The sequence below is a fragment of the Lithobates pipiens genome, unplaced genomic scaffold (assembly GCF_037356315.1).
Source record: "Lithobates pipiens isolate NorthernLeopardFrog02 unplaced genomic scaffold, aLitPip1_a1.2 Scaffold_13, whole genome shotgun sequence".
In the NCBI taxonomy this organism is placed as follows: Eukaryota; Metazoa; Chordata; class Amphibia; order Anura; family Ranidae; genus Lithobates; species Lithobates pipiens.
The window spans coordinates 145,762,472-145,785,320 of record NW_027507718.1 but is presented as its reverse complement, the minus strand read 5'-3'; positions in this window follow the sequence as shown (position 1 = coordinate 145,785,320).

The window sequence follows — 22,849 nt, the reverse complement described above, 5'->3', positions numbered from 1 at the left end:
GGGAGCGTGAGGGAAGGGTAACAATGAGCTGTCCCTCGGCTTGCCTGAAACCAACGCCCCGAGTTGATCCAAGACTGCCATAGGGCACCAAGCACTGCCGGTTCTGAAATACTCACATCCGTACCAGCCCCAAACTGCTGAGTCTTACACGCAGTCAAATGCAACCTATAATGGTCCGGATGCCTAAACAAAAGACCTACGGTGAGTACTCGTGAACCCGGGCCGGTACGGGTTAACTCGCCTGGCCTAAGGAACCCAAAAAAATGGCAAATAGATGGCAGTTTTAAGGACCAAACTGAGGATCCTCCCAAAAGGCAGCCTGTCCAGTAACTTGGACATGCCCCAGAAAATGGGCCCCGTGACCGGTAATATCCTGACCGAAGAAGGGGGGCTACTCCTCAGGATGCCCCTAAGAATGGCCTTAACAGCATGAACAGAGAAGATGGAAGATCTATTTGGATCATGCAGGGACAGATGGTGCTGAACCCCCGCTAGATAAGTCTTGATGGTGCCATGTGACTTCAGTTGGGAGTGGCAGAAAGCCACAAACGCCAACAGGTAACGAACATCATACCCATCGAAAGACGGGTATCAAGACCGGAAAACCTGGAAAGTATTCCAGGCCGAGGCATACGCCTTCCTGGTGTTAGTAAACAATGACACGTTGATTAAAGCTGCTGCGTCCAGAAAATGGGAATTCAGTCCAGCTATATAAAAAGTACAATAATAACGATGGATGTGCAGAAACAGACAACTATTACTGACACTGTACAATATAACAACAGTGGAGGTATAGTCCTAACGTGTTTCAACCCACTCAAGGGGTCTTCTTCAGAGAAATGGTCTGTTATAAAGCAAAAATGTAATAAATAAATACATCAAATATTAATTATTTATACTGGGAATACCTGATATTTTAGTATAATTTACCCAATAGTGCACGTCCAAAGGGATAAAATGAAGTACTTTCAGTGGAGTACCCCCTCCGAATGACTGCCTCAATTTCCCTTCACTTAACGAGAATGTCACCAAGTCCAAAAAATGTCGCCAAATGGGAAAGATTAGGGGTCCAACGTCGTGGCTTGCGAGAGGTCACACACATACCTCACCCCCCATGGACATAGGGAGTGGGTGCGGACATTGGCAGTCTGACAATATGGCAGGTCGCACCTGTGATAGAATCCCATATATACAGTGGTGTGAAAAAGTGTTTGCCCCCTTCCTCATTTCCTGTTCCTTTGCATGTTTGTCACACTTAAGTGTTTCGGAACATCAAACCAATTTAAACAATAGTCAAGGACAACACAAGTAAACACAAAATGCAATTTGTAAATGAAGGTGTTTATTATTAAAAGGTGAAAAAAAATCCAAACCATCATGGCCCTGTGTGAAAAAGTGATTGTCCCCCTTGTTAAAACATACTATAACTGTGGTTGTCCACACCTGAGTTCAATTTCTCTAGCCACACCCAGGCCTGATAATTGCCACACCTGTTCACAATCAAGGCATCACTTAAATAGGAGCTGCTTGACACAGTAAGGTCCACCAGAAGATCCTTAAAAGCTACACATCATGCCGAGACCCAAAGAAATTCAGGAACAATTGAGAAAGAAAGTAATTGAGATCTATCAGTCTGGAAAGGGTTATAAAGCCATTTCCAAAGCTTTGGGAATCCAGCGAACCACAGTGAGAGCCATTATCCACAAATGGCGAAGACATGGAACAGTGGTGAACCTTCCCAGGAGTGGCCGGCCGCCCAAAATTACCCCAAGAGCGCAGCGACGACTCATCCAAGAGGTCACAAAAGACCCCACAACAACGTCCAAGGAACTGCAGGCCTCACTTGCCTCAGTTAAGGTCAGCGTTCATGCCTCCACCATCAGGAAAAGACTGGGAAAAAATGGCCTGCATGGCAGAGTTCCAAGGAGAAAACCACTGCTGAGCAAAAAGAACATCAAAGCTCGTCTCAATTTCTCCACAACACATCTTGATGATCCCCAAGACTTTTGGGACAACATTCTGTGGACCGATGAGACAAAAGTGGAACTCTTTGGAAGGTGTGTGTCCAAGTATATCTGGCGTAGAAGGAACACTGCATTTCATAAAAAGAACATTATACCAACAGTAAAATATGGTGGTGGTAGTGTGATGGTCTGGGGCTGTTTTGCTGCTTCAGGACCTGGAAGACTTGCCGTGATAAAAGGAACTATGAATTCTGCTGTCTACCAAGAGATCCTGAAGGAGAATGTCCGACCATCTGTTCGTGTACTCAAACTGAAACGAACTTGGGTTCTGCAGCAGGACAATGATCCTAAACACACCAGCAAGTCCACCACCGAATGGCTGAAGAAAAACAAAATGAAGACTTTGGAGTGGCCTAGCCAAAGCCCTGACCTGAATCCTATTGAGATGTTGTGGTATGACCTTAAAAAGGCCGTTCATGCTCGAAAACCCTCTAATGTAACTGAATTAGGACAATTCTGCAAAGAAGAGTGGGCCAAAATTCCTCCAGGACGCTGTAAAAGCCTCATTGCACGTTATCGCAAACGCTTGGTTGCAGTTGTTGCTGCTAAGGGTGGCCCAACCAGTTATTAGGTTTAGGGGGCAAACACTTTTTCACACAGGGCCATGATGGTTTGGATTTTTTTTCACCTTTAATAATAAACACCTTCATTTACAAATTGCATTTTGTGTTTACTTGTGTTGTCCTTGACTATTGTTTAAATTGGTTTGATGTTCCGAAACACTTAAGTGTGACAAACATGCAAAGGAACAGGAAATGAGGAAGGGGGCAAACACTTTTTCACACCACTATATATATATATATATATATATGTATATATAAAATTAGGGACATATTTTTTAAACATGATCATGCCTCTAGTCTATATGTATAGACGATAGCCACACCTATATGTCTACATATTGGATTAAAAGGAGAGGAAGGAAGAAGAGAAAAAAAAGCTCACAGACTCAGGTTCTTAATTGGTGTCAGAAAAAAAAAAAAACACACACTGTGCACAAAAAAAGAAAAAAAAAAGTGAGGAACACGTGAGCAGGTGAAAATGGAAACAAAATAAATAATAATTATATATATATATATATATATATATATATATATATATATATATATATATATATATATTTTGTTGTGAAATGTGTGTTAACTATGTGAGATTTGTGAGTGATATAGTGTATACTGTGTATAAAACAAAAGAAACTGTGTGTGTGTGTAAGGGTGGAAAATGTAAACAATGTGCAAGTGATGTGAACAACATAATAATGACAGTGGTGCCTGGATGAAACTAAATGTGTATTGATGAACTAGTGCAAACTTTGTGTGTGTGAAAAATGTGAAAAAAATAAATAAAAAAAAAAAAACACAGCAACAAAAACCAAGGTGGACATGCAAGCCTAATAAGGTAAACAAAATCATAAAGGTCAAGGTTATTACCTGTATTGCCTGAATAGACAGTGTTAGTAAAAGGGTACCCCTGTAAGAAAAGGGGGGACTGTGAACAAGGACCTAGCCCAGGATAGGTAGCAGACGCAGTCACAGACTCAGATATAGAGTCGCCCAATCTATAAATTAATAAATAAATAACTCAGGGTGTTGTTATACCAAATTTCTTTCAAAGAAAATATATAGAAAATAATACATATATATGAGAGATGAGTAGGCGCAAGCAGGGAAAAGTTAGCCGTACATACCGTCCGAGAGCTGGAAATTCCTAAGTCCTTCCTCATGTAAAGATAGGCAGTAAATGCGCCCTTCCTACTTGGGAGAACATTTATACTAAGCCCTAGGAGTTCCTCACAGGTGTCATCCACATGCCTAATGGGCGATAACTGCCCCATTCCGCATGGCCGCCTAAATAGGTGGACCGCGTGTGGCCGCCCTGGCGTCCCGGAAGGCCGCGAATGGCCCCGAAATGACATCACTTCCATCGCAACTGCGTGACGTCAGTACGTCGTGCGCACCCGCTGGATCACGGGTGCGCACGAGGCATGAGTCCGGAAGTGTCCAAGGATGCCGCCGGCAAGGGATTGAATGTCCCCCGTGGATGGGCGGTAAAGACCTGCCCATATCACACGAGGTGACAAATGGAGGGGCTCGTATTACTGAACAAAACCCCTCCTACCCTTGCCGGGAAGTCACGACAGGGTGCCGGCAAGGGTGCCCCTCTCCTCCAAAACAAATGGCGACAGGACCATGATGGTGGGGAATAGCATCCCCCAAGGGGGGAGGGGCATGTGGTACTGTGGCTACGGCACACCGCATCGGTCCACACCCCCACAGCGCCCGAAAAAGGATGAGTGGGACAAGGAGTGTAGGTGTAAGTGAAGGAAAAAATAAATAAAAAGGGGGGGAGGGCATTGGGGGGGGGGGAGGAGACACAGGCGGTGCGCCCAAACACAACACCACATTAGCACAAATTTATCTCATCAATCCTATCGTGTCATTCCATATTGATCACATTAATTCACATATATATCATACATATTATTTGCATACAAATGTGTGCATTACATAGAGCACGACCACAATGAATATGTAATAGCAAAATAACTAATATTTATAAAGCATTAGCCATACGAGTTACACTATCTAGACCCCAAGTGTAGTAACAAAGGCTAAAGTATTTCCAATAATTTAAAGAGGCATGACCAGGAGATTTAATTGAGGGAACACTTTAAAATGAGGGGAAAAAATTAGGGGAAAAAACGAGCAGCCGAATAAGGACAGGTTCAACAAGTGGTCTCTACTGTGTCCTTCCAGAGGTGAACCCCTTTAAAAAAGGGGCAAAGGATACTGACTCGTTGAGTCCTGGAAAAGAGGTGGCATTCAGTTTGTGTATCCACCTCTGTTCGTGTTGGAGTAGGGTCTTATTCCAGTCACCCCCCCGTTTAGGGATATGTATTCGATCCAGGGCGGTGAATGAAATCTTGGGAATTCTGTAGTTGTGTACTTTCACAGCATGTCGTCCTATTGGCAAATAGTAATTGCCAATTTCCATGCTGTAGACATGTTCTGACATTCGTCGATGGAATTCTTGTTTGGTTTTACCAACATAGTATGCCCCACATTCGCACTCCATGAGATATACCACACCCCGTGTTTGGCAATTTACAAAATGGATAGGTCGAAAGGTAGCCCCATACGGTAAACGGAACATTTTGTCACGTCTAATATATTTGCAGCAAGTGCAGTGACCGCAAAGGAACGAGCCAACAACCGAGCAATGTTTGGATCTTTTCATTTCATTTTTATATTCGCTCTGGACCAACCTATCATATAATGACGAGGCCCTTTTATAAGAAATGGGAGGACATGCTGGAATAAGACATCCAACTTTAGGGTCATCCTTTAAGATGGGCCAGTGTTTCTGAATGATGTTACGAATGATGTTATGTTGTTTAGAGAAGTGCAGAGTGATCCTGGGTGGATCCAAACCAGGGTCACTGCGCTCCTTTTTGGCAAACAGGAGATCCCGGCGGGGCAGTGCCACCGCTTTGTTATATGCTCTGCGCAGACATAAACGACTATAACCTCGTGCAAGGAATCTAGTCTGTAATTTATAGGCCTCCTCCCTGAAGAGGATGTCGTTTGAGCAGTTTCTACGGAGATGTAAATATTGTCCATAGGGTATGGACCGCTTTAAGGGGATAGGATGAAAACTATCTGCATGCAATACCGTATTGCCCGCAGTACTCTTACGGTACAGTGAGGTAAAAATTCGGTTCTCTGGGGTTCGGCCTATCATAACGTCCAAGAATGTAATACTTTGGGTATCATATGTCATAGTGAACTTCAAATTGTACTCGTTTGTGTTAATACGAGATTTGAATTCCAATAGAGATGCCTCTGATCCCTCCCAGATGATGAGGACATCGTCGATGTATAGAGATGTGGCGCGTGTACGCGAAGAGATCCCAATCATTCAGGAGGGATTTCTCCCACTCCCCCAGGTACAGATTAGCGTAGACCAGAGCCCTGCACCTGGAGGTAGTGAGAGTTATTAAATAGGAAAAAATTATGATGTAAAATATAATTCAATCCATCCACTATGAATTCATTCACTTCATGTTCGTATCTATCACTTTGTTGAAGTAAACTCCGTATCACTCCAATCCCATTAGTGTGGGGGATCGAGCTATTGAGCGCTTCCACATAGATAGCCACCAGAATCGAGTTAAGAGGAAAAAAAACTGCGCTACAGAGTGAAAATGATGCTGGTCAGAAGCTGCAATTCAGATGTACACCAAAAATACACAAAACAGAAAAGAAAAAAAAAAGGGAACTGCGCTAACCTCAAATTCCCAAAGTGAATGGGATATGTGTGTGTGTTGAACCCACAGTATAAACCTTAGTGTCTTAATGTCTCTAAGGCCACCTCAAAAAAATATAGTGCATACTATTATATATACAAATATATAAAACTAAATACAAAAATAAGACACAGGTGCGTGTCAATGATGTGAATCACCCAAACACAGCACAGATTGTATAGATCTCTGTGTATATACCCCTAAAAATAAAGAATGAAAATTTTCTTAAAACTGAAAAAAAATGCATAAAATAAGTTACCAAGAAAAATATTTTGAAAAACTCTATGTAATGTCCATATGATTATATGACAAATTATTGCTGTAAAGTGTCCATAGGGTAAATAAACACCAGTGAAGAAAAACTTTGTATGAGTAGCTGAATTAGAAGTGCACAAATTAATAATCTTCTCCAGGAGTATATTGTGCTTTTCCCATCACCAAATGAATGAATTGGCTCCTTACCAGATCCGAGCGACCCCCCGTTACAGAGGGTCACCACAGGCAAGAACAATCAAAGGATATCCGGGTAGCGGTTTGCGATCCCAAATCTTTCACACAATGGGGCTATGGCTGTTGCTCCACATGTCACTCCCAACTCAACGTGGTATCACATAGGGAAAAACATAGGCTCCAGATAGTGTAAAACCAATGATTTTAATTTGCAAGTAACGAACGTATACACTTACATAAAAGACTTTAAAAGCAGACTCAAAACACGACTGGGGTGTCGTCGACACGTTCGCACCGCCCTATGCGTTTCGTAATAATTTACGTCGTCCAGGGGCACGGGCGGCGTGCGACGTCACCCCTTTTATAACCAACAACATAACCAAGCCTCGCTTTGGGTCAGCGGCCATCTTAGATATCATATAGGCGTTAGAAATCAATGACCATGGACCAAGCCTCACTCTCGATCCACGACCGTCATATGTGTATATATCCCCAACGAACGTCCTATAATTATGGACCAAGCCTCGTTCCCCAACGAACGTCCTATAATTATGGACCAAGCCTCGCTTTCAGGCAATGGCCATATTGGAAAAAAGACATGGCAAATTAGCCCTTATTATAAACGTACCTTTTCCTGTGTCCAAAGACAAACCGGAACACAAGTCCCGAACATACAGTGGAGACACGGAATAAGGTCTACCGATACTAGACCGAACACAAAATCTAAAATATATATAAAAAAAGATTTTTAATACAAAACAGGTATATATATATATCAAAACGAGGGGACAGCGCAATTAAGAGCTGTACATTCACTGCCAAAAAAGTCTGTGTCATTCCTTCCCACAGATCTTGCTAAGTTGTAAACTGGGCATATGTGAACTAACAAAAACATGAAAACCCGGAGCGTCCCAATGTATAAAATTAAAATACAAGAAATACAAAATAGAACATGGACTTGGATAAAAAGTATAAAAATAATACTAAAATTAGTAAAATAGAAATAAAAATAAAAATAAACATGAGATGAGGTGAAGTATCCCAGATTAGTATAGAGATACACCAAAATAATTGATGTGTTCTCATCTCCATCAAGTTAACATGAAAAACAGGGCAACATGTATTCCCAGTTCCTCACTACCTCACGTGTGCCCCAAAAACTGGCCTTGGGCATCCCCAACAGATGTTGAGGAATGTAACTAAATGTGAATCCCCGCATCCAGAGGGCCGGCTGACCCAAAGCTAGGCCTACCCCCCCGGCAGAGGCCATAGAGAGTAGAGAAGGACAAGGAAATATTCTACAATAACATGTACCAAAACCATGATAGAAACACAGTAGAATAATATTTTACAATAGCAAGTACAAAAACCACAGTAAAAAACATAGCATCAGAAAAGATCACCTCAAGAATTACTAATAAAAGCATTTACATCGGTGTCCACATTAAGGCCAAACGGAACATATGTCTTTAATTTGTGGATCCAGGCCATTTCAAGCTTGGATATTTCCCTAACCAGGGACCCACCCCTCCAATGGGGCCTATATTTGTCTAAACCGACAAATAGGGTGCCTGATGGATCTCTCTTATGTGTTTGGTCATAATGTCTGGACACGGGATGTTTGTCAAACCCACGTCTGATGTTGCCTATGTGTTCATTCAGCCTGACGCGAAGTGCCCTCTTGGTCCGCCCTATATATTGGAGGCCACAAGGGCACTGTAAAAGGTAAACCACAGCCTCCGAGGAGGAAGTAATGAAAGATTCTATTTCGTATGTTCTAGTGGTACTTGAGGATACAATGTTAGAAATCTTAGAGCCCCTATGTGAATTCAAAGTGCAAACCTGACAATTTTTGCACTTATAATAACCAATTAAATTTTGAAAAAAACATCTATTAGCCCTAGGTGGGTCTTGTAGACTAGGGGCAATCTTGCTCCCCAGCGAAGAAGTCCCTTTAAAAATAATTTGTGGTTTATCAGGTAAAACTGTATTCAGAACCTGGTCACTGGTGAGTAAGTGCCAATGTTTTTGGATCAGGTTTCTCACACCGCGATGTTGGACTGAGAAGGTCGTGACAAACGGTACACCACCCTGTATGTTAGCCCTGATGTTTTGTCTATCTACCAACAGTGAAGACCTATCTCTAGTACGAGCGGTCTTCATTGTCACATCAAGGGAAACGGGATCATATCCCTTTTCCAAGAATCTTCCTGCCAAAATCGCTGCCTGTTCATCATACTTTACAATATCTGAACAGTTCCGTCTGAGGCATAAAAATTGCCCCAGGGGAACAGCTTTTAGCCAAGGTTGAAAATGGCAACTGTCTGTGGGGATGTAAGAGTTCCTATCGGTAGACTTAAAATATGTAGATGTAATAAACTCATCTCCCACCCACCTAATGTTAAGATCAAGAAAATGTACCTCTTCCTGGCTGGCCTCAAAGCTTAATTTAATCCCTCTGTTGTTCTCATTTAGACTGGCCATAAACAAACGCAAATCTGGTTCTGTTCCATCCCAAAGGAGGAGGACATCATCGATATACCTCGCCCACAGGACTATCTCAGACCTCCTAGGGGCATCGATGACGTCCTCCTCCCATTTGGCCATGAACAGGTTGGCCAGACTAGGGGCATATTTCGCCCCCATGGCCACCCCCCTGTACTGGCGGTAAAATTGTTGGTCGAACCAAAAAAAGTTGTGTCCGGCCGCATATTCCAAAAGTTCTATTAGGAAATCGATCTGGGGTGAAGCAAGGTCCGACCCCCTCTCCAAGAATAATCTCACAGCCTCCACTCCTAAAGAGTGGGGGATGATGGTGTATAATGAGTTAACGTCTGCCGTAACCAACCATAGACCTTCCCCAGGGGTGATACCAGACAAAAGATTAATTATGTGTTTAGTATCTTTAACATACGATGGAACCTTTTGGACCAAGGGTTGTAAATAATGATCTATATATTTGCCCACCCGGGACGTCACCGAGTCAATGCCACTGACAATAGGTCGCCCCGGGGGGCAAACTTGGTTCTTGTGTAGCTTCGGGAGGTAGTAGATAACAGGTGTACAGGGGGGAACAAGGTATCAAGAAAAGTTTTTCCTTTTCATTTAGAATGCCCCTCCGATAACCTCCCTCCACAATCCTACCCAGTTCCTTTTTGCACTTATCCACTGGATCCCGATTAAGGACAGTGTATGTTTTCCTATCCTCCAAAATGCGATACATCTCTTTCATGTAATCGCATCGGTCTAGTACCCCCCCTTTATCGGCCGGTCTGATGACCAGGGACTTATTGTTACACAAGGTATCTAGGCCCATCTCCAAATCTCTACGCATTTTGACTTTCTTGACCCTAATATCCTCCAAGTCGCGTAGTACCACGTCCCTGAACACCTTAATACTAGGTGCAAGGGATCCTGGAGGATTAAAAAGGGACGCATTTGAAAGATTGGAGTGCTGAAACTCCGTTATTCTTGTGGTATTCTCTCTGATGGGGTTACCCATCATGTACCCTTTGATATTCAATTTTCGGACAAACTTATGTACATCCATGTAGGTTTGGAACTTGCTCAGACATCTGGGTGGAGCAAATTTCAAACCCTTATCAAGTACTTTGGTTTCAGAAGCCGTGAGTTCCTGTTTACTCAGGTTAAAAATGCCAGTTCCTATGGCCTCTTTCTTTTTTGTTGATTGGGCTCACCTCCCCCCTCTAACCCCTCTCTTTGTTTGACTGACCTTTTCAGGCCTCTGCTGTCCCTGGGAAAAAAATGTTGGTGATTATTCCCACTGGTGTATGGCCCTCCATCATAGGCGGAATGTTGATATCCTTGTCTATATCCTGGGCTCCCCTGGACATAGGGATTGGGATGTCGTCTAGGATCAACCCCCCAATTCTCTCCTACTCGGCCCGTTCCCATGGGGGTCTCAGAATCAGAGAGGGGGAAAAAACGATTTTGAGTAGGGACATTATAATTATAATTCCTATCATCTCTATTCTGATGAGGGAGATTTTCTTGGTTAGAACCCCGAATCCGGTCTGGGGGCCCATAGGTCCCCGAGTGGCTGGATCGTCCTGATCTCGGGGAGTAAGGTGCTCGATAAGGATGCGGCCCATTCAACTTAGGACCTTTCTTGGGGATTCTCTGTTGAGGGGCTCCCACATATTGATTTCTAGTCTGGTTTGGAGTCTTATGACTATTCAAAGGCCTCCTAAAACCATAGCTAGTACCGGGATTAGGCTGGGTGTTATTCGGGGGTAGTTGTATGGAGTTGCCTCCCATCGCTCCCAGTGAATTTAGTTGCTGTGATGTGTCCATCTGGACCTCCACCACCTCCTCCAAATCTAAATTCCTCTGCCAAGAAAACACCAGAATCGAGTTGTCTGTCAAGGTCCAATTTTCGATTGTCTGCAATAGGTGTGTCGTGTCCTTCACATAGGAGGGCATACACGTAACAAATGGTTGTAGTAGTGAATCGATAACCTTGCTGAGGTTCTCAGCTATTCCGCCTTTCCCTGAAATGATCGGTCGACCCGGAGGTCAGGATTGGCATTTATGGATCTTTGGTAGGCTATAAAAAGTAGCTGCCCTGGGGTATTTGGTCCTGACGAAGGCATACTGGTCCTTTGTAATGCCACCTTTAACAAAGGCTGCATCTATTAGAGCATAGAATTTGTTATAAAAAGTCTGTATTGAATTACTCTGGATAATCTTTTACCACTCCTTGTTGTCTAATATGTCTTGACACATACGTACGTAGTCCATATTATCCATAAGGACCACGTTTCCCCTCCTATCAGAGGGTTTTATTGTGATGTTAACATTTTTCCTTAGAGTGTCAAGAGCCTTAGTTTCGTCAACACTCAAATTGTCAGGATGGAACTTCCTACATGACAACTTGCGAATGTCCCTCGAAATTTGTTTTACAAACGTTTCAATATTTGGATTAAGACTCAAGGGTGGAAATTTACCAGAGGGTTTTTTGAAATCAGGCAGAGGAATGCATGTGGATTTGTTTACATTATCCAATAGCACCTCCAAATCAATCAAGGTTCATAATGTAAACAAATCCACAATTCAGTAATACGTGCCCCTCCATTTGTCACCTTGTGTGATATGGGTGGGTCTTTACCGCCCATCCACGGGGGACATTCAATCCCTTGCCGGCGGCATCCTTGGACACTTCCGGACTCATGCCTCGTGCGCACCCGCGATCCAGCGGGTGCGCACGACGTACTGACGTCACGCAGTTGCGACGGAAGTGATGTCATTTCGGGGCCGTTCGCGGCCTTCCGGGACGCCGGGGCGGCCACACGCGGTCCACCTATTTAGGCGGCCATGCGGAATGGGGCAGTTATCGGCCATTAGGCATGTGGATGACACCTGTGAGGAACTCTAGGGCTTAGTATAAATGTTCTCCCAAGTAGGAAGGGCACATTTACTGCCTATCTTTACATGAGGAAGGACTTAGGAATTTCCAGCTCTCGGACGGTACGTATGGCTAACTTTTCCCTGCTTGCGCCTACTCATCTCTCATATATATGTATTATTTTCTATATATTTTCTTTGAAAGAAATCTGGTATAACAACACCCTGAGTTATTTATTTATTAATTTATAGATTGGGCGACTCTATATCTCAGTCTGTGACTGCGTCTGCTACCTATCCTGGGCTAGGTCCTTGTTCACAGTCCCCCCTTTTCTTACAGGGGTACCCTTTTACTAACACTATCTATTCAGGCAATACAGGTAATAACCTTGACCTTTATGATTTTGTTTACCTTATTAGGCTTGCATGTCCACCTTGGCTTTTGTTGGTGAGTTTTTTTTTTTTTTTTTTTTTTTCACATTTTTCACACACACAAAGTTTGCACAAGTTCATCAATACACATTTGGTTTCATCCAGGCACCACTGTCATTATTATGTTGTTCACATCACTTGCACATTGTTTACATTTTCCACCCTTACACACACAGTTTCTTTTGTTTTATACACAGTATACACTATATCACTCACACATCTCACATAGTCAACACACATTTCACAACAAAATATATATATATATTTTTTGTTGTTGTTGTTTTTTCCATTTTCACCTGCTCATGTGTTCCTCACTATTTTTTTTCTTTTTTTGTGCACTTGTGGGGTTTTTTTTATTTTTATTTTTTCTGACAGCAATTAAGAACCTGAGTCCGTGAGCTTTTTTTCTCTTTCTTCTTCCTTCCTCTCCTTTTAATCCAATATATAGACATATTTAAACACCTAGGTGTGGCTATCTTCTATACATATAGATTAGAGGTATGATAATAGTTTCATGCCCTATACACACCCAGTGATCATGTTTAAAATATATGTCCCTAATTTTATATATATATATATATATATATATATATATATATATATATATATATATATGGGATTCTATCACAGGTGCGACCTGCCGTATTGTCGGACTGTCAACGACCGCACCCACTCCCTATGTCCATGGGGGGTGAGGTATGTGTGTGACCTCTCGCAAGCCACGACGTTGGACCCCTAATCTTTCCCATTTGGCGACATTTTTTGGACTTGGTGACATCCTCGATAAGTGAAGGGAAATTGAGGCAGTCATTCGGAGGGGGTACTCCACTGAAAGTACTTCATTTTATCCCTTTGGACGTGCACTATTGGGTAAATTATACTAAAATATCAGGTATTCCCAGTATAAATAATTAATATTTGATGTATTTATTTATTACATTTTTGTTTTATAACAGACCATTTCTCTGAAGAAGACCCCTTGAGTGGGTTGAAACGCGTTAGGACTATACCTCCACTGTTGTTATATTGTACAGTGTCAGTAATAGTTGTGTCTGTTTCTGCACATCCATCGTTATTATTGTACTTTTTATATAGCTCTTATGTTACATTATTTTTTCGTTTGGAGTTTTTCAATTGTTTATGTGGAGCTCATGTTTTTACCTTTGTGCCATGTTGTTGTTTTTTCATGGTAATAAACATATTAAAATACTTTTTTACGCTACTCTGTCATACTATTAGTGTTTTTGCTGCCTAAAAACCCCAATTGTGGGGGAACTTGTTCCATTTTTTATATCTATTTGGGGTGAGCAGCACTCTCCAAGCCCCTCGGGGCAGTGTGTTCTCTTTTAGTGTTATGGGAATTCAGTCCAACCTCAGAAGTGATGGCTGCGGGGATGGCGTGGAGTAAACGTCTGCATCTGGAACCTGTTGGAAGAATAGCGGGAAGTTGAGCCGTGACAATGCATCTGCCGCAACGTTCTCCACCCCACTGATGAATTCACAATGAATATGGAAATGGTACTGTAGGGACAACCAAATTAACCTGCGCATAAAGGACATGATAACCAAAGACCTGGACCTGCCTTTGTTGATAATCTCCACGGCTGCCCAATTGTCCGTCGAGAAAACCACCGTCTGCCCCGTCCATGACCCACCCCACACCTGGGCAGCTGCCACTATAGGGAAGATCTCAGACAAGGCAGAAGAATCTGTGAACCCTGGGATGGCCAAAATTTCCTCTGGCCATGGCCTGGCCAACCAATGGGTGCCAAAAATGGCAGCATAACTCACCGTGGCAGCCGCATCCGACCCCACCAACTTCCGCCAGAATGAACATGGCAATCCTGTTCCAATGCTGGAGGAAATGGTCCCACATGCGCAGGTCTGCTAGGGCGGCAGTATCCAGCTTGATACGAGAGTCTGAATCCGGGGCTGACGGTAATAACGCTAACAACCTAGATATGAAAGTCCTACCCTGCGGAATAATTCTCATTGCAAAGTTCAACATGCCCAATAAAGATAACAACTCCACCCTGGAACAAGACTGCGAGATCGAGAAGGTATGGATACACTCTCTAATCTTGACAATCTTGTCTGCCGGGGGGCTGGCCTGTAAGGCCTTGGAGTCCAGCAAGATCCCTAAAAAGGTTAATGCCGTAGCTGGGCCTTCCAACTTCTTGACAGCCAGCGGGACATTAAGAGCCATCAAAACAGAGCACAACTTTCGTAAACCAACAGGAGCTGGCCCAGGACTCTCAATGAGGAGGAAATCATCAAGGTAGTGGATGACCTCGTGACAACCCTCCACATGAACGAGAATCCACACAAGTGCCTGTGCGAACGCATCAAACAACCAAGGACTGCTTTTGGAACCAAAGGTGAGCTTGGTGGCAAAATAGTACAGCCCTCTCCACTTCACCCCATGCCACTTCCAGAGTGATGGCATGATCGGAAGGAGTTTGAACGCGTCAGCAACGTCTGCTTTAGACAGCCAGGCACCCCTCCCAACCTCGATGATCCGCTGGATAGCCTGATCCACTGAAGCATATTTCAAAGAAAATTCCTCCTATGGGATTAAGGAATTCAAACTAGGCACCGTGGAGCAATGAGGGGCAGACAGATCATAAATTAAAGTAATTTATTAGAAAACTTCCCCTTTTTTAAAACGGGTGAGGAGACTTGCTACCTGTCCAAGCCAATTAATAACGAACCTCTCAACTCGCTATCCTAAACTGAGATAGGTACAAGGCGCAGTGGCGAAAAACCCAACAATACGAGGAGACGAGAAACCAAGAGAACGACATACCAGAAACCTGACTTACCTTTGAGAAACTTCAAACCCAGACTGACCAGGAAACCTTGTCCCACCCCCCCCCCCCCCCCAAGTACCTGTCACCCAGCAAACCTATGTACACCCCGAAGTGAAAAACACTCGCACCCCAGACGTGGGTGAACCCACCCCCTGACACTTACTGCAACGGGGAAAAACAGATTAAATGGAAACAAGCAAAATTTGACCAGGTGTTATAGGGAAACTACAATCACAAAAACAGGCTGCGCAAGAACCTAACACCCCCCCCCCCCCCCCAACCTGACGCAGTGGACCGAGAATGCAACGCCAACCAAAGCACCTGCAGCTCCCCTTTCCCATTACCAGGACACCCCCACCTATAACCATAACCAACATAAAATGAAATACATGAAAATAAAACACCCCCCCTCTACCCCTCAGTGCCCAGCAACCCCCCCTACCAAAAATAAGCCTGACAGACCCCCCCCCCCCCCGAGTTTTGAAACAAAACAGAAGTCTGCCCCTGACTGACCACCTCCCCCCCTACAGCCACTGACACCAAATGCTTCTAACCTGGCTTTCACCACCATCCCCCCCCCCCCCATATGATACCTCTATTTGAAAAGGAAGCCCGATCCCTAGCGCGGAGCCGAGGATGGCCGAGAGGAACCGGGAACTGCCGGGAAGAGCCAAAACTGCCGGGAAGAGCCGAACGCCGACAGAACCAGCCGAACGCCGACGGAACCAGCCGAACACCGACGGAACCAGCCGAACACTGACGGAACCAGCCGAACGCCAACAGAGATTGCCGAAGATAGCCGGGACCTCGTGGAGCCGCGCCGGAAGCAATAAAACAAACAAGAAGCCGACAGGAGAAAGGAGGAAGAGGGCGGGTTTATCCTACAAACTCAGGCCCGCCTGCGGCCGGCCTTCTCATTTATTAGTCTCATTGGCCCCCCTGTGCATTTATGGGATCCTTTACCATATGTCACAAAATGGCTGACCACACATTGCAGCGCAGATGATAATAAATCTCAGAAAGTTGATAATCTTGCACAGCAATGGCAACATTATTCCAGTTTGTGGGATATTTTCTAATGGGCTGTGTAACAAAGAACAGGGTGTATTTGTGTTAGAAATTCCCTGTGAGGGAAAGATCATCACCCAATGTGTTGATTATTCTGTTTGACAAGTTAACTTATTTTGTTTTTGTAAACTGGCACTTTACAATAAATGTTGTACTGTATTTTCTGTGAAATATATATGCATATGAGCGTACTTTTTTTTTGGTGGGAGAGTGGATCTTGGGTGGGAGTTCCCACACTTTTTTCCCCAGGACTTGACCCCTGGTGCTGACCACAGTTGACATGTCGTCCTTTCTTCTATTCGGATGGGTGTATGGACCACGTTTCCAATCACAATCCTCTTTCCTTAAAGTCCCCACCATCTCTACCATTTCCTCAAAGGCCATGTTGGTGGCCTTACATCTCCTCCTGGATCTGGATGTTTGGGGCTCCGGGCTTTTCTCCGCACTACTTCCACAATGTGTCTCCAAAATTTTTCTCAATATACTCCTACTGCACACCGAAGAGAGAAGGGGTGGTGAATATTCATCAAAAAGAATGTCAGGGGAGGGTGACGCAGGTGGAGTTTGACACATGAGCAGTGTATATAAAGCTAACACGCATCTGCTGTAGGTCTGATTTGTGTCAAACGAATGGCAGTGATGAGTGTCCTAAACAAAGGTAACATTTGAACTTGGCCCAGATTGAGGCCTATATTGGGCTACGATAATAATGGGAATTTAGACTGACATTGTTGTTTTTGTCTTATCTAGCTAACACATGTCGTATGTCCGATGTGTGTGGGGCTTATATTGGGATAAGATAATGAGAGTTTGGACTGAAATTAGTGGTTTTGTCGTGTGTATTGTCAGTTTTCCACTGACTTGATGTGTGCCCTGAGGGCCAAAAGGCTTCAAATTCCAAAAGTTTGTCCAGCGTTGCCTTCCTCTTTATTTTGTTACCCAGGATAAATGGATATTTTATTTTCACAAAATACTTTCCTATGTGTTTTGATTCTAAAAGGACAGTTTGTTTGTGAGTAGGTAGATACATTTCAAAAAGACTATGGGGGTTATTTACAAAAGGCAAATTCACTTTGCACTACAAGTGCAAACTACAAGTGCAAAGTGCACTTGGAAGTGCAGTCGCTGTAAATCTGAGGGGTAGATCTGAAATGAGGGGAAGCTCTGCTGATTTTCTCATCCAATCACGTGCAAGCTAAAATGCTGTTTATTTTCCTTGCATGTCCCTTTCGGATCCCCAGTGACTGCACTTCCAAGTGCACTTTCAGTGCAATTTCAAGTGCAATTTCAAGTGCACAATGAATTTGCCTCCAACCTCTTTAAGGTTAAGAAAAAATACAAGATAATAATGTCAATAGATGGAGATCACTAGAAAATAATTTTTCAGTAATCCTAAAATAAAAAATTATAAAAGATGAGTATAAAAAATAATTGTAAACATTATTATGGAGATGGGGCTTTTAAAAAATAGAATATTAGACATAAGATGAGGATCAATAATGAAGAAAGAAGAATGAAGTTGTTTTGCAAACTTCTATCATTATAAAAAAAGAAAATAATGCACTGTATTAAAAGATCACAGAATTAGCAGCATGAGGAATGTGCTAGCTCCAATACGAACGCTAGTTTTACCACACCGAGCGCTTCCGTCTCATACTTGCTTCAGAACACGAGTCGTTTTTGGTCCGCCGGATTAGCATAAAGACAAACGGTTTTCACAATAGAAATTGATTCAGATGGACAGATTTGAAAGTTCTATTTCTAGGTCCGTCTGAATTTTTGAAGAAAAAAAGTCAGATGAAGCCCACACGCGATGGTTATAGTCAACGGAATGATTCAGTCTGACCTTTTCTGCCGTAAAGTCCGGTCGTGTATACACGGCATTAGAAGGGATGGAGGCCTCTTCTGTGTTCCCTGGACATCCATCCCTTCTAATCTAACCAATGTATCCTCTGCGTACCCTGGATATATCTCCAGGCCTCCATTCCTTCTAATCTAACCCATGTATCTTGTGTTCCCTGGATAGGGATGAGCTTCGAGTTCGAGTCGAACTCATGTTCGACTCGAACATTGCCTGTTCAGCGAACAGTGAACAATTTGGGCTGTTCGCAGCAAATTCGAAAAGCCGGAACACCCTATACAAGTCTATGGTAGAAATCTAAAGTGCTAATTTTAAAGGGTAATATGCAGGTTACTGTCCTAAAAAGTGTTTGTGGACCCGGGTCCTGCCCCAGGGGACATGGATCAATGCAAAATTGTCCCCGAAACTGTTGCATACACACGGTCGGGCCAAGTTGGCGAAAAATCCGATCTTTCAGAACGTGATGACGTAATTTCGTTACGATGGGACTACATTCAGGCTAGTAGCCAATAGCTTTGATGTAGGAATTTGATCTGAGCATGCGTGGCACTTGGTCCGATGAAAATGCTCTACACATGATCGGATTAGGTCCGTCCGGCCCAGTTGGTCGGAAAATATTTACAACATGTTGGAAAATTGGGTCGGACGGAGATTCGGACGGAATCAGTCCGATGCATACCACACACAGTCGGATTATCTGACGACATGGTCCGATAAGACTCATTCCGACAGATTCTCCGACCGTGTGTACAAGGGCTCAGACCATGTGGATAGAAAGACAGACCATAGTGCTCTCCATAGAAAAACGTTTTAATGATGAATATACATAAAAAACATACAATAACAGAGCTTCATACGATCGTATGAAGCTTCGTTATTGTAAGTGTGTTTTTTATGTATTCCTCACGTGGACTTTTTGACACAAAAGCTATCTTTGGACTTTTAATAAATTTTAATATGTTAGTAATCATTTTATTTTAGTTAGAGCGCTGTACCATGTTTGATATATTGTATTTTGGGATTTGGTAATTGATCCTTGGTGTTCAGCAGCTTTTCGTAAAGGGGTTGTACTGTGCTGATTTTTTCTGTATTTATATGCTCCCTGGAGAGCCACACCAACACTTTGTCCGATCTTTCGCCCTACTCAAAAATGCATTGGGATTGAGCAAGCAGTTTTTTTTTGAGTGAGCGAGGTACAGAGGGAAAGAACCTCCCTGGTCAGGGACTGTAGCCGGGCATAGTGCTGGGGATCTCTAGTGCGTATATAGTGTCTCCTGTGCTACAGCTGCTGACTCTGCTTTAGTCAGAGCAGCCCTTCTATCTTTCTAGCCTTTAGCTATTCTGGACCTCTCGAGGATACCAAGGCATCCCAGACCACCTTGAGGTTGGCAGAACCCAGGTTAGTTAGCCAGTATCCCTCCATCTCAACCCTGAATTGAGTGTCAACTTCTGGGTGCCCCGGCCGTCTATTTTCAGAGAGTGGTGCATGGTGCCATATGCCCCTAGGCAGAATTTTAATCTCTTGGATCCTAGGGAGGACTGACCCTCCCGCAAAAATCAGGTCGATGCGGGAAAAGGATCTGTGCGTAGCACAGTGGCAGGTGTATGCACGGGCTTGAGGATGCCCCCACCTCCACACGTCTGTTAACCCATATGTATCCGCCCATGCCTGGGAGACCAGGGTAGTGGGAGGCTGTAGTGGCCATTCTGTCAAGAGATGGGTCTTGGGTTACATTAAAGTCTCCCAGCACTATCATGTGGTCAGCTGCGAATTCTGCTAGTTTGGAGGTTATTTTGTTAAGCATGGTCAGCGATGCCGGGGGGTAGATATAGGCCTACTATAGAGCATGTCTGGGGGAGTATCCGAGCATTGACAATAACATATCTGCCGTCAGGGTCAAGCACCATGTCTAGAAGTTGAAAGGGCAGCGATTTACCAGGACTCTCTCCCCCCTCGCACAGGTGGAGTAGGTGGAATGGTAATGACTATCCACCCATGGTTTCTTGAGGGCTAGAGTTTTGCTGCCTATTAGATGGGTTTCCTGGAGAATGCATATGTGGGGGTTGTATGTCTTAATAAACTGGAACATGAGTGATCGTTTAATCGGTGAGTTTAGACCCCTCGTGTTCCAGGACATGATGTTAAGAGTAGACATAAGGGGAATGAGAGGTTGAGTTTACAGGATTATGCATTAAGGTACACTGTGGACATGGCGCTGAAGACCAGTTCAGGCAGGGGCAATACATACACATTGCTATGTGAAAAAATCAAGGCTGGTGATAGCAGTGCAGTAAAACATCTCAAAACTAAAAAACTTACAGGTATAAAAAAAAAAAAAAAACAGCCCCAAAAGGGGGAACCTATCCCACCTCCCATCCCGCTCGAACCCTTAAAACTGGGAAGAGCTTCTATCCCCAATCCCAACTCAGCTTGCAGGCTGCAAAATGGGGGCCTGTGCAAGAGGCGAGCTGGACCCCTCCGGATCTCATGCGGGGGGAGGCCTCTGAACTGTGGTAATACTCCATGAGTTGCTCCTCCGCCAGTGAGCGAAGCACTGCCTGGGACTTCTCCACAAACAGCGAGAGGAGAAGGAGCAAAAAAGAAAAGCAGGGGGATTGTACCATAGCAGTGGTATAAAAAAAGTCCACCTAATAAACCCAGCTGGTGCAGTAAAGTCCTCCGGGGATTCGGAGCGCTGAATGCTGGTGCTTGATCAAGTCTCCTGAGCTATGCAGGGGCACACATCTTATGTTGCTGAAAACAGTGTAAACTTGGAACCATTTTGTGAGAAACTGATTTGAACTGTGGGGATGGCCAGGCGTGAGTAGGTCACGAGCCAAGGCACCTGAGATGTCCCCAAGCCTGCCAAGCATAGTATAGGGGGAGGGAAGGCGACGGGGCAGGTTAAGGCAGTCCTCAAGGGGGGAAAAACACAGAGGGAATGGGGTGAGCGGCTTGGAAGGGGTGTCTCCAGGGTGCAGTTCAGGAGGGAAAGGCATCAAGAGCAGGCCAGAATTGTCAGTGTTTGGGTCCCAGTACAGATAAAAAGGGGGGAATGCAGTTGTACTCACGTTGTGTCATGTCAGCGGCGAGGCGGCAGGGAGTCCGGCCAAGCAGAGGCCTCTCTCGGGGACTGGAAGAAGCAGAACGCTTATCCATCTTGGACCCTGAGGCGCGCTGGCAAGAGGATGTTGCAGCCGATATTCTTGGCTCTCATAGCTGCTTTGACTGCGTCGAACGACTTCCATTGCTTCTGGGTTTCGACGGAATAGTCGGGAAAGATCATAAATTTTCTGTTGTGGAGTCACAGGTCTCCCTGTATTCTGAAAGCCAGCAGGACCTCATCTCGGTCCCAGAAATTCAGCATGCAGAAAATAAATGTTCCGAGGGGGGGCCCCCGGCTTCGGTGGAACACGATGAACCCTCAACGGCGTATTGAGGGGAGAAGAGGGCATCGAGAAGTAGGCCACAAAGCGGTGCCTTCGGGAAGACCAATAATCCGGAGGTTGTTTCTCCTGTTTCTGTATCCTCCACACGATATTCAAGGGCTTTGACTCTGGTCTGAAGGGTGCGGAGGGCCACCTCGTGCTCTACCACCTCATCTTCCGTGAGGCCGATCCTCTGCTCCATCTTGGTGACCCTGGAGTGGAGCTTGTCCAGGTCTTGGCGGATTAGGTCTACATCCAGTTGTACCTCCTCAGTATTGGTGGTGAGGGTCAATTGGCAGGTTTGGCTGCCATCCCCTCTGCCAGCCAGAGCGGTCTTGGCTCTGTGTCCTCCATGGATGCCATTTGCGAGGCCATGTGCAAGCAGTGTTTGGCGCGTTGGTGTGCTTGTCTGGCGGGATTCGGCAGCGGGATCTCTGCTGCTGTGGGGGAATTTAGTCTTTCTTCCCCTACTGGGATGAGCGCGGGATGATCTGCATCTCATCTGGGTGGTGTCGGTAGGTAAATTGTTGGTTTAGCCCCAGTGGATGCGGATTATAGGGGGAAAGCTGACACAGCTCACAGAGAGTTACATAGTTAGTAAAGTTGAATAAAGACAACAGTCCATCCAGTTCAACCTGAATGAGTGTCTACAATTGTCCCTATCCCTGCACATTGCACACTCACATTGGTCCTTACCCTCAAGGAGGCCACAATCCAAGGTCTCTCTTCACAGACTAGGGCCAATTTTGGACAGAAGCCAATTAACCTACCTGCATGTGTTTGGAGTGTGGGAGGAAACCGGAGTACCCGGGAGGAAACCCACGCATCCACAGGGAGAACATGCAAACTCCAAGCAGGCAGTGCCGTGGTTGGGATTCAAACTAGCAACCTTTTTTACTGCTAGGTGAGAGTGCTAACCACTACACCGCTGTGCCGCCCTAAATAATTTCAGAACTCCCTACTCACCAAAAGTGCCACCGATCAAGTCGCCATCTTAGACACGCCCCCTCCATCCCTTCTAATCTAAACCCATACATCTCCTGTGTTCCCAGGACATGTCTCTGGGCCTCCATCCCTTTTAATCTTACAGTGCAAGGGGGAACTC